This window comes from Aotus nancymaae, unplaced genomic scaffold, assembly GCF_030222135.1.
Source record: "Aotus nancymaae isolate 86718 unplaced genomic scaffold, 86718_ANA_hifiasm-v0.15.2.pri h1tg000022l_1, whole genome shotgun sequence".
NCBI lineage: Eukaryota > Metazoa > Chordata > Mammalia > Primates > Aotidae > Aotus > Aotus nancymaae.
Genome location: NW_026988435.1, coordinates 25919570 through 25937972, shown reverse-complemented (window position 1 = coordinate 25937972; position 18403 = coordinate 25919570). Strand labels below are relative to the sequence as shown.

General features: G+C 32.7%; 1 protein-coding gene across 2 annotated transcripts in view; it reads right to left on the bottom strand.

The window, feature by feature from the left end:
- NCAM2 (neural cell adhesion molecule 2) overlaps positions 1-18403 on the bottom strand; it is a 532134-nt gene that overhangs the window by 71216 nt on the left and 442515 nt on the right. The gene's annotated exons all lie outside the window — the stretch shown is intronic.

Genomic DNA, 18403 nt, shown 5'->3' with positions numbered 1-18403 from the left:
TGCCAGACCTGGATTCAGTAAGACACTAAAGAAGAAGAAGAATGTGAAAAGGCATAGGGACATAAAGGTTATTAGAAATATCTGGGTCATGCCAACCCTTGTTATTTGACCCTTGATAATCTCGAATGCCATTACAGATTTCAAAATAGTACATCTTCACAAATTCATCTGATGGAGTTACCAGAATTTTATTCTTGCCACTTTCTTTAACTGCTTTTGCTAAACAAAGCAGAAACTTGGCTAGTGGAAATAGCCATGTCTTGATGTAAATCAAAAGGAAGTTAGGTCTGGTTTATGCAATAACTCCAAGTAACATAATCAATTAATATTAGGCGATATAAAAGATTAACTTATAGGTAATTAGGATCATCTTTGCAGAACTATAGTTTACATAAACCATGACTGGAAATGATATACCTGCAATAATATTGTAATATAATTTATTAATGTTATTTCTAATAATTCCATTACAATTTACTAGATAACATTTTCTCTGTATTATATGAGGATATTTAAGGAATTTATTGTGATACTTCTTTTTGTTCCATTCTTTTCCTCAATATTTATTGTCATGGTATTAATTTAGCATTTTGCTTGTTTTCTATAGAGATGATCTCACTATGTTGCCCAGGCTGGTGTTGAACTGCTGGGCTCAAGCAAACTGCCCACCTCAGCCTCCTAAAGTCCTGGGATTACAAGAGTGAGCCACTATGCCTGGCCTAGCATTTTGTATTGTAATCATTTAATCTGTATTGAATTACGTTTCGCATTCTAGAAAAGAAAAAAAATACATTGTTGAATGCACTGTAGAGTTTTTTTTTGTCCAAAATTAAAAGTAAAAAAATCGAAAATTACTTAATACCAGATAAATATTAATGGCCAAAACACACATGTCAACTAGACATTATTTAATCCTGAACAGATGTTTAAAATCAACAAGAAAGTTAAATTTCCAATCAGCAAAATTTAAACACATATTTCTCAATTTCTCAACCTTGTAAGAAAACTGAACTTGTTCTTTAGAGTGTACTGCCTTGTTGAAGCCTCAGATTATAATACATGATTTCAGACTTAAGGGAAGCCAATTTGGAACAGACTGATTGGCATAGAAATCCAACCAATTAGAAGCTGTAAGTATAAATCGGAAAGCCAAGGCTTGAATCCAGTGATTTCTGACAGGGTAATGACCTGCAAGCTTTTCAGGAAACAGAAACCCACTTGAGAGTTGGTAGTTAATGAGTATATAATTTCAGGCCTAGAAAAGAATTTAGTTAGACTGAAGAGAAGCTGAGTGCACAGATAGAGTTGTTTATATAGATTATGGAATGAGAAGGGGAAATTTAACCAAGGTTGCTAAAATGCTAATAAGTTGGAATTTTCCTGTCTTTAAGATGAAATGCCTTTGTTTAAAGTCGGCATAAAGAATTTGTTTTGATACTTCCTTTTGCTCCAACCTTTTCTTTTATGTTCACAATCAAGACATTTATTTAGCATTTTGTTTATCTGTAATAGAGATGGGGTCTCACTATGTTGCTCAGGCTGGTTTTAAACTCCTTTCACAAGAGTTTAAAAATCACAGTATTTTATCAATTTAATCAGATAATAAATATTTTTAAAAGGAAGAGCAAAGGTGAACTAGACTCACATGACCCCATGCTATCTCTAGTCATGCTTCATTAGGGTAAAGAAGAGTGCAATAGAACAGAGGCTGCTCCATAAGATCACAATGACTGTCCAAAGGCCTAACATGTTTTGGAATAAGTCTTGAGGAATAAATACCCTTTTATAAAACAGTCAACTTTGATATATGATATGACTTTCCATATTTCTGTGATATCAAGGTGCAGCTGCAGCCATCATTTTAAGAGCATTCAGTAGTCTGTGACTTGGCTGCACTGGCGATGGCATCTGGTAAGGCTTATATTCAATTGTACTTCTTAATACAATGCGAAGAGGAAGCAAAATAATTTAAATACACACTTTCAATTGCAAACAAAATCCTACATAAACCAGAAGTGTAGAAATCATTATGCTATATATGGTTTCATCTTTGTAGGTTAAAAATCGATACAATAGAGCTACCAAAGTGCCAGTATCTAATGAGAGAAAAATTGAGATTATTACTTAGGTTAAACCGTAAAGACAATACCCACCACCCCGGCAAATAAAGCAAGTGTGGATCATACTTGAATTATCTGCGTATTTCAGGCAAAAGCTCTTTCTGGCTTGGATTGTCAGTCATCCCCTTCCTCTAACATCTTAGAGGAGCTATGAGGAGCTTTGCATGCCCCACTACATCTGCCAAGGGTAAATATTTCCTTAGTTACACTGTATCAACTCAGAATGGAATTTCTCTGTGTCCTCACATTTTTCCATTCTCAGGGTCAAGGCTTACCCATGTACTGACTGAGTTTCACATCAGAACAGTTGGCAGAGGAAAGGAGTAAAGAGGGCATAGAGATGGCTAAACATCTATTACAGTGCTGGGCTAAAACATTCAAAGTGAAACGCCAAAGAGAGGTTCTATAGACAACCTTTAAAATTATAGGGAGGAGGCATAAAATATACCCATTGATGTAAGTTTTACAAAGCTTATATACAAGAAATCAGTTTGTTTTGAGTTCTGAATACAGGTTTTGATACAATAATACTTATTATGAGGCTTATTAACACTGTGTGAGTGTGAAGATTATTGTGTGAAACAGAAGGAACTCCAAACATTCAGACTACATTAAAGTGAGAGAGGGAAAAAGATTTGGAGGAGGCAAAGTCTGGATCTGTAATTTGACTTGCCTTTCTTAAATGAGAGGATATATACATGAAATCATCTGTAATTTACTGGCATTTTACCAAACATAGGGTTTCTGAACACCCAAGGTAGGGACTGAAAGAAAACTGCCACTTGAAAAATGAAAGGCTATGTACTCGATAATAAGATTTCTACCTCAAATTATAATGTTAGTTAATGTAAGACTTTCTTTCCCTAAATCTGCATAAACAAATAGAACAACAGCACCTTAAACTGAAGTGTGGGATGGGTTATTGACTTATAATTTATTAGAAATTCAAACTCCAGAATTAGGAGAAAGCAGATCTCTATTACAAACTAGCAAAAGCTTTTAAGAACAAATGTATAAATTAAAGTACTTTATAGCTATGTTTAGTCAGCATGATTTACACATCTTAACACAGTTCTTCCAAAAGTTATAAACAATCATGAATTTTTCTTTGACATGGCAACAAAAATGAGTTCTCTATAGAATCTGGTTTCCCTCACTAATTTAATATTTCTAAATTATTTATATATAACTGAGTTTTAGAAATAACTCTTTACCACCTGTCTATAAAGGCAAAAAGGACAAAAAAGTCAAGATACATTAAAACAACAACATTTAACTGGCAAACGACAGAAAAACCTTTTCACATTTTCTGTAAGTTTGGAAACGATCACAGTAGAGAGAAAAATTTGAATTTGAAAGTTTATTTTCCTTTTATTATAGAACCAGACTTCATTAATGGGAGCGACACAAAATAATTATTTGTTCCTTTAATGTATTATAAATTCCTTCCTGTTGGCTGTCAAGGGAAGCAGAGGATATAGAATAATTACAACACTTGTAAGAACAACATCAACTAAATATACATTTGGTAACTGATTAAGCTGACCAAATTCTAAAGTAAGATTAAATTTATTCATGTTCTGTTTCCTTTCTCAATCCCTGGACCTCTCCATGGGGTTTTTGTCCTATTAAACGTACGTAAACACAGTCTCCCAACTGCTTTATCACCTAACCCAAATGGAACTGTTTAAGTTGTCAAGTACTGTGCAACAATTCAGAGAGCAGTGAGAACAAAGCTCAGCTAGGGTAGAACTGATCATTCAAAATAACACTTGGTGTTAATCTCAGATAGATCTGAAAACACAGTGTAGTTCCTCAAGTTTCTGTCTTAAGACAGCTTTTTCTCTGTAAACAATTAAAAGAAGCCAAAGCAGGTCTGTTTTTGAGAGAATTATCTTAAGTACTTCTGCAGGAGTTAGCAACAGGCAAAATAAAATAAATTTTTACTGTTTCTAAACACAGAATAGAATATTTTAATACCTTGATGATAGCTACACACATAAAAATGACTTCAGAGATAATTCCATTAGTAATGGAATTGTCTTTAAATTTTCTTAAGAAGCTTATGTATGTAATCATCTTAGTTCCATTATGTTTTCATTTACTTCTAAAATTTACATTTGCATTTTTGCACAAATTATGTTGCATTTGAAGTTCCCATTACTTGCATAATATTAATAACATAATCTTAGTTTTTTTTAACAGTACTTTAAATATTTTAGGAATCATAATATAACCCATATGCATATACGTTTTGATATAAATAACTTTCATGGATAGATTCTTGGTAATAGAACATTTATATGGATATATATTTTGATGAACTGTGGAAAGAAAAATTAATCTAATAATGATGTGTTATTTGTCTAGGATTTTTATCAAAACCATACGTTGGCCAGGCGTGGTGGCTCACGCCAGTAATCCCAGCACTATGGGAGGCCAAGGAGGGTGGATCATGAGGTCGAGAGTTCAAGACTAGCCTGGCCAAGATGGTGAAATCCTGTCTTTACTAAAAATATCAAAACATTAGCTGGGTGCCTTGGCAGGCACCTGTAATCCCAGCTACTTGGGAGGCTGAGGCAGAGAACTGCTTCAACCTGGGAGGTGGAGGTTGCAGTGAACCAAGATTGTGCCACAAGCACTCCAGCCTGGGTGACAGAATGAGATTCCATCTTAAAGAAACAAACAAACAAAAATAATATGTTGATGGCATTATTTTAAGATCACAGTTCAGCACATATAAATTTTCATTATTTATTGTACTGCTTATGTTATAGCTTAGTATGTTACACATAAAAATAAACAATTTTGTAATTGGGGTTTAATTGCTGTGAGACTTTATACAGGAAGTATGTATTACCCTCAAAATCAGATGGCCTATTGAAATAGAAAAACTTTCCCTTATATAAAAACATTAATTTAAAAACATAACAGTTTCATTGAACAAAATATATGTCATAAACAATTCATACTATTTTTCATTTCAAATATAATACTTCTTACTATATGCAAAATTATTTATTCAAGAAAAATTTAATTGATGTTTTTTCAAGGTCCATTCAGTATGTAAAATATTGTAAATATATAACTACTAAACATTTTCTTCTATATTCTAAATCCATAGTTTTTTAACAAAATATTCATAAAATATCTTGATAGCAAATAATCAGAAAATTGCATTTCACTCACAAAATTGCTAACTTCCCAAAATATTCACACTGCCAAATTTTTCTGCCACAAACTTTTAAATTTTTTTTGGCAGGTCAACTGGGATAAGTTAAGATTTTGCAATTAAATGCTCCTCTCTCCTCTGTGCCTACAGAAACTCTAACCTTCATTTTATCTATTTACCTCCTAATAACATCTTTATATAATTTTTCTCAGTTATTGCTCATGCCCTCATTATTGTATTGAGCTATTATACTGTGAAAATCTTTTTATTACAAGGATCTTGTGAGGACACATATCATATACTATAAATAATGTCCTCAGCCCTCATCTAGCCTACATATTTTAAATGTAAAATAATAATTCAGTAGTTCCTGAATTTGCATTTTTAAAAATTATGCCAAACGAATCACTACTTTTAAAGACGCACTTGTTAAATCTATAGTAGTTACCCTTTATTACAAATGCACTCTACTCTTGCTGCTGAACATTGAAATCAAATTTTAGTTTTCCAAGTTAAAGTTTATTTTAGGGAAAAATCTACTATTAAAGTCCTGTCTGATGCTATTTCATTTATTACTTAACTAACAGAGTTTGGTTACATTCTCCATTTCCTAGACAAGTAAAGGGAGGCTCAGAAAGATGAACTAGCCACTAAGCAGCAGAGTTTGGATTTGAATATGATTCTATCTTAAGTCAAAGCTTTGCATAACCCATAGCTCTATATTAACCTATTAATATAAAACTAGAGTATATAGAAAGCACTTTGTAAATGAAAATCCTCATAAACATGAATTATAAGGAAAATGTTTATCTCCCAATAAAATATTAAATACAAATATAAATAAAAATGATAAACTAAGAAAAAATGATAGTATTGTACATGCTTTTCTCCCAGCTTTATTGAGAGCTAATTTACCAATAAAATAGTTTATATTTAAGAGACCTAACTTGATGTTTTAAAATATACATATATTCTGAAATAATCACCACAAAATCAAGCTAATTAAACATATCTATCAACTCTCATGTTTATCAGTTTTTCAGTATGTATTTGTATGTGTACAGCTAATATGTAGCCTCTTAGTACATTTCAATATGTATTGTTAACTATAGTTACATTTCTTGTTAACTCGGCACACATCAATATGTATCGTTAATATGCCATTATTAATTATAGTCACCTTGTACATTATATCTCTAGAATGCATTCATCTTGCATAAGTGGAATTTTTTATCCCTTGACCAAAATTTCTCCATTTCCCTATCTCTCAGTTCTGGCAACCACCATTTTACTCACTACTCCTATGAGTATACTTCTTTGAAATTCTACATATAAGTGAGATCATGCAATAATCTCACTGTTTTTTTAAAAAGGCTGAATAATATTTCTATATACATATGTGTGTCTATAAATAATTTATATCAATGTATACACATGGATAAATAATATATAAACAATATTTCTATATACATATATACATGTATAAAAATATGTATATGAACATATGTATATGTGTATAAAATATTTATATGTGTGTAAATAAAATGAATGGATAAAGAATAAATGGATAAACTATGGCATGTGTGTGGCATATGTGTGTGTGTATATATAGGCATATACACACATATATGTATATACATATAGGTATATGCGCATTATATCTATGTGTATATACATATATGTATGTGGCATATGGAATGTGTGTGGCATGCATGTGGCATATGTGTGTGTATATACATATACACACATATATGTATATACACATATATGGCGTGTGCTTATATATATACATATACACACATATGTATATACATATATACATGCATACACACATGTATATACACATGTGTGTATATGTATGTATATGTGTGTATATACATATATGTGTGTGTACATATACACACACACATATGCCACACACATGCCATAGTTTCTTTATCCATATTCATGTATATGTATATACATATACACACACACATTTGCCATATTTTCTTTCTCCATTCATTCACAGATAGGCATTAAGGTTTTTTCCATATCTTGGCTCTTGTGAATAATGCTACAAAGACTATGACCATACACATTTCACTTGAGAATATATACCCAGAAATGAGATAGCTGAGTGAAGAAATTTCTTACTGTTTTCCATAATATAACAGTGTACGAGTGTTCCCTTTTCTCTACATCCTTGCCAACACTTAACTTTTCTCTCTTTGAAAAACAGCCATCCCAACAGGTGTGAGTTGATAACTCAATGTTGTTTGATTTCATTTCTCTGATGATTAGTGATATTGAGCACCCTTTCATATACCTATTGACCACTTGTAAGTCTCTTTTTGGGAAATAACTATTCTGGTCCTTTGTTTGTCTTTTAATTGGGTTATTTGTTTTTTTGCTATTGAGTTTTATGAATATTTCATATATTTTTGAAGATTAACTCCTTATCAGGTAAATGCCTGACAAATATGTTCTTCTATTTAATAGGTTCCCTTTCACTCTGTTAATGGTTTCCTTTTATGTGTGGAAGCTTTTCATCTTGATGCAGTCCCACTTGTTCATTTTTGCTTTTGTTGCCTGTGCTTTGGGTGTCATATGTGAAATAGCCATTATGCAGACCAATGCCAAGAAACTTTTCCCTGTATTTCTGTCTTAGTCCATTCTGGCTGCTAAAAGAGAATACTATAGACTAGGAGGCTTATAAACAACAGAATTGTATTTCTCATAGTTCTGGAGGTTCTAAGTCCAATATAAAGGAGCTGGCAAGTTCAGTGTCTTGTGAGGGCCTGCTTCCTGGTTTATACCTATCTCTCTTTGTTCCCAAATTGCAGAAAGGGCAAAGCAGCTCTCTGGGGTCTACCTAATAAAGACATCAATTCCAAGGCTAAGAAGGCTCTACTCCCATTGCTTTGAGCAGCCCTACCACCAAGTGTGCTTAGTGCCTGAGCCCTACTTCTATAGCTGTTCTCTGCCTGGGACCAGTGGCTCTCCAGAGCTAGGGACCTGAGCCTGTAGCCCTGCTAAGAGATCCTTCCTCTGAAATCCATGTGGAGGCAGCCATGCTTCCAGGGCCTGGGCCCTCTATGGTCTGGTGGAGATGGTTCCACAGCAATACAACCAAAATTTGCTGCCTATGTTCTCTAAAGGGGCACCCACAATGTTCTACACCAGATCAGGGCCCAATGGGGCCATACCTGGGACGATGAGAAGCTTAATGTTGGAGTAACAGGAGCAGAGCCCATGATGTGAGATGGCACTAGGAGATCTTGTAGGAACCTTTGAACCTTCCTTTGATACTTCCTATCCCCTAGACAATTGAACTCTGATCCTATGACAGGAGTGGCAGCTCTAATTATCTTCAAATTTGCTTCATGGACATTTCTCCATTGTCTGGAAAAATAAATCCTAGCTTGGACTACAATGGCTGATCCATGCTAATTAATGTCTACATCAAATGTTCTCATGACCAAACCCTCAGTGTTCTTTCCCAAACAGTTTTTCTCATTTGTTACAAAATGGATAGAGTAATAATTTTCCAAATCTTTAAGTTCTGGCTCTGTTTTGATTAATAATTCTACCTTTAAATCATTTATTTCTCTAGCCCTTTAATATAAGCAGTCAGGAAAAATCAAGCTGCTTCTTCAACACTTTGTTTCTGCAAGTTACCCATCTGACAAAGGACTAATATCCAGAATCTATAAAGAACTAAAACACATATACAAGAAACAAACTAACAACCTCATCAAAAAGTGGGTGAAAGATATGAACAGACACTTTTCAAAAGAAGACATTTATGAGGCCAACAAACATATGAAAAATGCTCATCATCACTGATCTTTAGAGAAATACAAATCAAAACCACATTGAGATACCATCTCACACCAGTTAGAATGGCGATCATCAAAAAAATCTAGAAACAACAGATGCTGGAGAGGATATAGAGAAATAGGAATGCTTTTACACTGTTGGTAGGAGTGTAAATTAGTTCAACTATTGTGGAAGACAGTGTGGCAATTCCTCAAGGATCCAGAAATAGAAATGCCATTTGACCCAGCAATCTCACTGCTGGGTATATACCTAAAGGATTATAAATCTACCTATTATAAAGACACATACACATGTATGTTCATTGTGGCACTGTTTACAATAGCAAAGATTTGGAACCAACCCAAATGCCCATCGATGATAGACTGGATAAAGAAAATGTTGCATCTATACACCATGGAATACTATGCAGCCATAAAATATGATGACTTCATGTTCTTTGTAGGGACATGGATGAATCTGGAAACCATCATTCTCAGCAAACTGACAAAGAACAGAAAACCAAACACTGCATGTTCTCACTCATAAGTGGGTGTTGAACAATGAAAACACATGGACACAGGAAGGGGAACATCACACACTGGGGTCTTTTGGGGGCTAGGGGGCTAGGGGAGGGATAGCAGGATGTGGAAAGATTGGGGAGGGGTAACAGGAAAAATACCTAATGTAGGTGAAGAGGGAATGGAGGCAGCAAACTACCATGGCATGTGAATACCTATGCAACAATCTGCAAGATCTGCACATGAACCCCAGAAACTAATGTAAATTAAAAAAAAAAAAGAAATTTCCAGTCAAATATCTGATTTCATCACACAGGAGTTCTACCTTACAAGAAACAGTAGGATACTAACATAGTTCACCAAGTTCTTGCCACCTTTTAACAATGACGGTCTTTCCTCTCTTGTCCAATGTATGTTATAATTTTTGTCTGAGACCTCATCAGAATGTCCTTTACTGTTAAATTTGTATCAACAGAAGTTAATTTGTATGAACAGAAGTTCAGGGTTACTTAAGTATTCACAAAGAATATTGAGACTTTCTCCATAACTCTTTTCTTTCCTTGGTGGACCCTCACAAGAATTTCCCTCAATAGTATATTTGAGGCAATGCCAACACTTTCTAGCATGTCCTGCAAAACTTTTACAGCTTCTACCCATTACCCAATTCCAAACCCTATTCTGAATTTTCAGGTATTTGTTAGAGCAGCAATTCTCCTTTTCATTATCAATTTCTGACTTATTACATTTAGATAATTATAACACAATATCTTAGACTGAGTGGCTTATAAACAACAGAAATTTATTTCTCACAGTTCTGAAGCTTGAGAAGTCCAAGTTTAGGTGAAAACAGATTTGATATCTGATGAGGGCCTTTTTTTGGTTTGTAGACATTGTCTCATTTCATCCTCTCACAGGTGTAGAAATGAGGCCATTCTCTGGAATATCTTTTAGAAGGACACCAATCCCTACTCATGAGCATTTTGCCCTTATGATCTAATACCTCTCAAAGTCTCACCTCCAATATCATCACATTAAGAACTAGGTTTCAACATATACATTTTGAGGGTACACAAGCGGTTATTCTATAGAGATTTTCTTCTAGTAGATTTAAGGGTTCAGGTTTTGCCTTTAAGTCTTTAATCTATTTTGACTTGATTTTGCATATGGTGTAAGGTCATTTTAAAATTTAATTTAAACTATTAGAGGACACAATGTCTTTCTCAGAATATTTTACTTAATTATGTGTTTCTGAGTTCTCAGTAGACTAAAAAATGTAAATCCATGCTGATTATCTTCATGAATTGCTACCACTATAACATTGATACAATTCAACATTTTCCTTATAGTTCACAGGAGCACATTATAATCACACTAAAAATAAAAAGATGAGACATTCAGAATAAAGTCAGTTGGATTCTCTGGTTAATTAGAGATTTGATTCTTAGGCCTTTTGTAGGAAAGATGCATGTACCAGTCACTTGTTACTATTATACACTCTGGCCAGCATATGCTGTCATTTCTTAAACTATGAAATCAATCGATTTATTTCATATATGCCATTCAAGATTCCCAGTCAAATTTCCTAATAATGAAGAATGAACTGTTCTTGCTATATCATTTGTATTCTCTACTATGGAACATACCAAATCACACACAAAGCCCAGAGGCCTTGTTAGAATGTGAACAAGATTTGAGATCAAGGCACCAAATGCAACATTAAGTATTTTGTTTCTTATTTTTAACTTTTCTCTCTTATTTTTAAGGCAGTTTTAATATTATATTTGGGATAAACTCATAATAATATATAAAATTTGTCTTTGCTAAGTCATTCTTCTTTATAGTTAACCCGGGTATCTCCATTAATTCTAATAAATTGCTTGTTATTTTCAATGACATTCAAGCCATAAAAACCTACTAATCTTTCAAGGTATTTGGAAACATGTTTGTTTCTTTCTGTCCTTTGTAGTTGCTTTATACAAATTTGTTTCATTTTCATATTATTTACTTAAATATTTTAAATGAATTGATATGAATGGTTTGTCACAACTTTTACATTATTAAACATGTTACAATAAATGTATTCCTAAATTATAATTTAAATTTTTTACTAAAATATTGCATTATATTTTTCTAATGCTATTTTGAGGAATTATACATTGATACAAAGCACTTTAAAATACATTTTCTGGAGAATTTAAATTATGAGGACAGTAATTCTATGAATAAAAGTATCTATGAATAGTTCATTTTCTTATGAGCATGTCATAAAAACTGAAGAAGTTCATTTGAATTATTCAATTGGATCTCCTCCTGAATTACAAAGGAAAAAAAAGTCAACTGAACCTTGAATTTCAGAACTCAAAGAATGAATATCTCTAAATTAAAGTTTCAGTAAATACAAATAATTGTAGGTAAAAATGTAAAAATAATGAAATGATATTATTCCAGTGACTTTTAATTTGGCATATGCAAGCTGTATTGAGTCATGAGATAGTACAAATTAAAACAATATTTTTTGCAATAGGTTTCCTTTTAATAGGACTCTGAGTGGAAGATTATGTTGGAATTTGGGAAAGGAACCATGTGATCTTAGTAGGTGTAGAAATTTATAATGTCAGATGTAAAAACATGTATAATCTTCCCTTATGAAATTCATTTGTATTTGGTAAAGCTTAATAAAATGCAAAGAATAATAAATTAGTAACTCTAATTGCTATCCTTAGGCAAATTTGTGATAATTTCCCCTTGTATCTAGAGAAGGAAAATGTATACTAAGGCTATGAAAATGCAAATATTGGTACTAACCACCTGCCTAATGAGAAAGATAAGTGCAACCTGTTTCTGTTATATGTTTCTTTTTCTATTTATTAAGAAATTTGAATACTTCATATCTGCTACAAAACACAGAGCAAGTGTTTTCTCCTGAAAGCCCTGATTTTTTTTTAAGCCTGCCAGCATTTAGATTCTTGAGAAAGCTAACACTTATATTTAGCCAGACCTATATGTATACCAAAAGGTCTGAAGTTATCTTGAATAGGGTTTTTAACCTAGGATCACAAAGTTTAGCATTAATGAGATTAATACCTGCTGAAATTGACAAATTCAGGAAAGTTATTAAAAATAGTTTTAAAGTCTAATAGATATTGTTTTGAACACAGTCATATATGAGCTGCATGATATGGGTTCATATTTACGAGCTATACAGATACATAAAGTAGCGATGGTAACACCTTGAAATTATATATCAAACTCACCACAAACAGTAATAAAAGCAAATGGAAAAAATAGCTGTTGTAATGTGGGATTCAAATATACTGACTGAATTTATCTAATTAGATCAGTTGGCAGAATAAAATAAAATTCCAATGATATACACAAACATACACATTACATATACATAATTTAACATAAATTAGGAAAGAATTTTTTTGTTATTATATTCTCACTTCCTTGAACAGTGCCTTGGCACACTGTAGGCTTTCGTTGTTTAATGCATGAAAAAAAAATCACATCACTCTATAGTTTTGTAATTAGTACAGGAAGAGTACAGTTTTTCTGTGTATGTCTATATATATTTAGAAAAGGGTAGGTGGTCAAATTTCTACAATGTTAGATCGATTAATTTCCACACTGTGTAACTAGATATCCTAGTTAACTTCATCATACCTTCATTTAATAATTCAAAAGACCATTCATAGGATGATAAATTATTGTCATTGTAAACCTCTATGTTTCAAGAATAAAAACACCATACCAAAGAAATAAACAAACAACAACAACAAAAAAAAAACACTAACGTTAAGCATCACCTTATATTCTTATAATTCAAGAATAATAGAGGGGAAAAACAAATTTCAGTATTTTGAGAACGAGTAAAGATAAAAATTTCAAAAATATCACAGAATAATTTGTTTAATCCAGAAAAAGAAGGAAAACATATATAGAGTGACATAATGCACTAAGGATTCTTCATCTTTACTAAACATATGACAGGAGGTAACTTTTACTATTACAATTCCAGAATTTTGCTTCATGTGGTAAAGGAGAATTTAAGAAAGGATCTTTCCTATTCAAAATGACTCCTTTTAACAATGTCAGTACTTAAAAATGACCTCACTTATATTTCTTTCTAGAACTACTTATGAGACTTTCAATAACATCCCATGACATTAAGAATAAAATACAAAGTCTTCTCCATAGTCTGTAAGACCCAATGGAACATCAGCTTGGCTATTTGTCTACTCTTACTTCATTTAATTCCTCTCTCTGATCATGCCATTCCTGCCAGGACACCCTTCATACTGACCTCTGCCGAGGCTAGGCTTCCCTAGTTACTTATGTGATGATTCCCTCACTTCATTCAGGGCTCCGCTTAAACATCATCACATCCTCACAGATTCCTGCTGACTCCTTTTTATAAAATTAGTCCCCATTCCCAACCCATTTACACAGAATCTTGCTCTGCTTCATTTTTCTTCATACTTTAAATCATTAAATGTTTCAAAATTATAAATTTTGACATATTAAACACTATATATTAATCTATATACATTGATATTTTATCTATCAGTGCATCTATAAACCTATCTTCACCCACTAGAATGTAAATGCCATGAAGACAATCATTGTATTACTTTCTTCACTATGGAATCTCTAGCACTTCAAAATTCCAAAATCTCCCTAAACATAGTAGATGCTTTCCAATTTTTGTTAAATTAAATGAATGGACATATATCATTTCAATTAAAAGATCAAGTAGGAAGTCATTTGTGTTAGAATATGTATGTATATACATATACATATATGTATATATGTGAGTATATATATTATACTTGTGTATATGTATACATACACGTGTGTGTATGTGCTCAGTTCACATTTATAAATCAGAGGAGATAATCTCCTGAAATTATGTAACAGAAGAGATAAAGTCACTAATGAACTATATCCTAAAATGAAGGAAAAGGAGCATTTCTTAATTTAGAATCTGAGCCTCAAGAAATAGAGTAGGCAGGACAAATATTTGTAGAATTAAGTGAGAATCATTTGTCAAGAAAGAGAGTTGAAGATAAAGAATGTAGTATGAGTGGCCCAACCAATAGATGAGGAAAAAGACCACAATAACATGGACAGAAAATCATGGGGCTTGAGACTTACACCTATGTTTTTTGCTATGTGTTTCTGTGCCACAGTAAACTGTGCAGATGAAGACCTCTAGTGACGTTTCCAAGTTGAAGCAGCTTCATGAAATACACTATTTTCTCGTGATGTGAGATCTATCTTATTTTCCTGTTGACATTCCCAGGTTACCAGAACTGCACAGGCTTATCCTGTCACCAAAGGTAATTCTCTTTTTTCTTGAATGTTAGATAACCCAGTAGAAGTAGCATATGTTACACAGTGGTTAAATGCTGCTTTTAATTTAAAGGATGGGAGAAAGAAGTAGGAACAATTAAGATTGTGCTTTAGAGAAAGAGAAACCACTATATCCATTTTACTAAAATATCTACTTATGTCTGGATTTAGAATAAAAGAAAATACTAGAATAGAATTTTTTAAAATCTTGGTAAGTAGAATGAAGGGTTACTCATATTCATTAGAATTAGTGTTGAAGAACAGCTAACTATACAACATTAGTTCCCAGAAAAGCTTGTCGATCCTCTTTCTGCAAATTCCAAAAAGAATAAAACAATGAATTTGCTTAGGTGGTGTAATTTGATTTGACCTGGACATGGTGATAATTTATATGTTTGGAAATGGTAACAATTTAATTTTATTTAAGTGTAAGCAAACTTAGTAATTTTGTAATCCATTCATTCATTAATTCATCTCAGATGATATGGAAGACTCAATGAGCCACACGAACCATAAACAGGCCCTCCAGTGTGCATTCAAGTCAGAGAGGCATGACTGATATATTGCTTAACAAATGAGCAGCTGGCAAAATACCAGTAGTATGAGCAATAGTTACTATAGAGTGAAAAGGAAGAGAAAACTATTTCCACTAAAAATGAATCTCATCAATTCTCATATAGACACTTGGATTATATTGGGCCTTTCAGGATATATATATATAATCTCCACACACACATATATAATTTGTGTTATTCCTCCTCTCCATCATATATATATATATATGACTGCTGTAAGAAAGTAAGTAAAATGCACGATGGACATAAGTGGACAGCCATGAAAGTGCCAAGTATTTATGTAGGGGAAATACATGAGGTATGGCTGAAAAGAAAGCCTAAGGCAGGGCACAGTAGTTCATGCCTATAATCCACGTGCTTTTGGAGGCTGAAGCAAGAGGACCACTTGAGGCCAGGAATTTGAGACCAGCCTGAGCAACACAGAAAGACCTCCTCTCTAAGAAAAACTTTAAATTAGCCAGGTATAGTCCCAGCTACTCAGGAGAGTGAGGTGGGAGGTTCACTTGAGCCCAGGTTTTGGAGAATTCAGTGACTATAATTGTGCCACTGTACCCCAGCCTGGGTAAGAGAGCAAAATTCTGTCTCCTAATTTATAAAAAGAGGCTAATATATTAAGATACATGAAGTACACACACACACACACACACACACACACACAAGGCATATGTTAAAATAGCATATATATATCCACACTACATACATATATATATATTTACAACAGTATATATACATAATATTGTCAATCATTTATTAAATGTGATAATTTGAACTGGAATATATATGATTTGATTAGATAAATTGAAAATATTTTCTGGTTTATCTTCATGGATCCTAATGATTGATCTTTCAAATACCCTGGAATATGTACATCTTTAAGTAGCACTGTTATGTGCAATAGAGGTTTTGTAAAAAGGCAAATCAAGGCAGTGCATTAGTTTAAAAAATCAAAGCAGTAAATTAGTTTAAAACATTAAAAGAACGATGAACAGACATTGATATACAGAAAAAGAAAGAACACAAGATGACAACAATAAGAAAAATTAATAATATTATCTCCGTGAACTACACGTAAAGTAAAAGCAATGAGAACCAGGATAGTACTAGCCTTGGAGATCATGTCTGATCATGCCAGTCTGTGGTGTTCATCACTCCATCACTCCCTATAGGATGGCATTATACTACTGAGAGAGAACATTAGAATCTTCCTGATATAAGCATCTTAAGCTATCCAGTGAATAGTGAAATGGCTCCATACTCCTCCTTAACCTTTGAGTACATTTATATACTATAATAGAGAAAATACTTAACGTTCGTAGTAAGTAATTTTAATAATCCAAGAGTCAAATAATGTTTAATACAGTAGTATATGTTGGCATAATTTTAACATTTTTTGCAGTTATTGTATTTAAATATAGTCTAAAATGTGCTGTCAGTAAAATTCACTATCAAAATATGCATGATAGCCCACAAGAATTCTTCACTGGGATTAGGGACTTAAAAGCTACATCCTAGCAAAGATCATATTTACACTGAATTTTAAATTTGCCAGAAGAGTGTATGTTTGAGCAGTGAGATGAGTTCTATTTTTTTTTTTTTAAGTTTCTGAGAATTATGAAAATTTTCATTCTCCTCCTGTGGATTAAATTCCTATAAAACACTCATGAAATATTCATATTTGCTTTCTCACTACTCACAAACATTTTTCTTACATAAATTAATATCATTTCCTTGTACTATTTATTTGTTTGATTTATAAAATTATGCATGCACAGAAAAGCCCATTAACTTTATTGAAAAATTTAAAAAGTATTTGCATAGAAGTTCTCCTTATCATACAGCAGAGACCAGACTGAGCACAGAATTATGTATGAATTTGTGTCTTCATCTTAAGATATGTGAGGCGGTTTCTAGAAAACAAGTAATTTTACTTAAAACTGTTATTTTGTTCAATTTTTCTCTTAGCTTAGTTCCTGTATACTTTGATCTACATGGTTTAAATTCATTAAGAACGTAATTACATACAACATCCTAATTTAGCTTTGGATATCTTTATGGGCACAATGAACACAGTCCAAGATACTCTTGTTTGAATTTTAACATACAGAAACTTTTCCACAACATGCAAATCAGAACGAATTTTCTTTCACTGAAAATATGGAATTAGTGTGGATTACTTTTCTTCCTATTTTGCAATTCATAAGTTTATTGCAATTTCTCTTAACATAGTCAGATGAATTTTATAGTCAATTTTTCCTTTACCATAGGAAATATAGTCATTTAGAAATGATAGTCTTTTTTCTTTGGGCATTTATGTTGGAAGTAGCATAATCATAGAAAATATTCTAGTGGAAAAATTTTTTAAAACACTGTAACTCATTAAGATTTTAAAATCTGTAGTAGTTAAAAGCTAAGGCCACATATTGATTATTTTATATATTTATTTATTTATTTATTTAACTTCAATTCCCAGGATACACGTGTAGGTTGGTTACACAGATATATATATATATGCAGTGGTGGTTTGCAGCACCTATAGACCATTTCTCTAAGTTCCCTCTACTCGTCCCCCAAACCTAACAGGCCCTGGTGTGTGTTGTTCTCCTCCCTGTGTCTCATTATTCAATTCCCATTTATGAGTAAATGCAGTGTTTGGTTTTCTGTTCCCGTGTTTGCTGAGGATGATGGCTTCAAGCTTCATACATGTCCCTGCAAAGGCCATGATCACATTCCTTTATTATGGCTGCATAGTATTCCATGATGTATATGTACCGCACTTACTTTATCCAATCTAAAATTGATGGCATTTGAGTTGGTTCCATGACTTTGCTAATGTAAATAGTGCTACAATAAACATATGTGTGC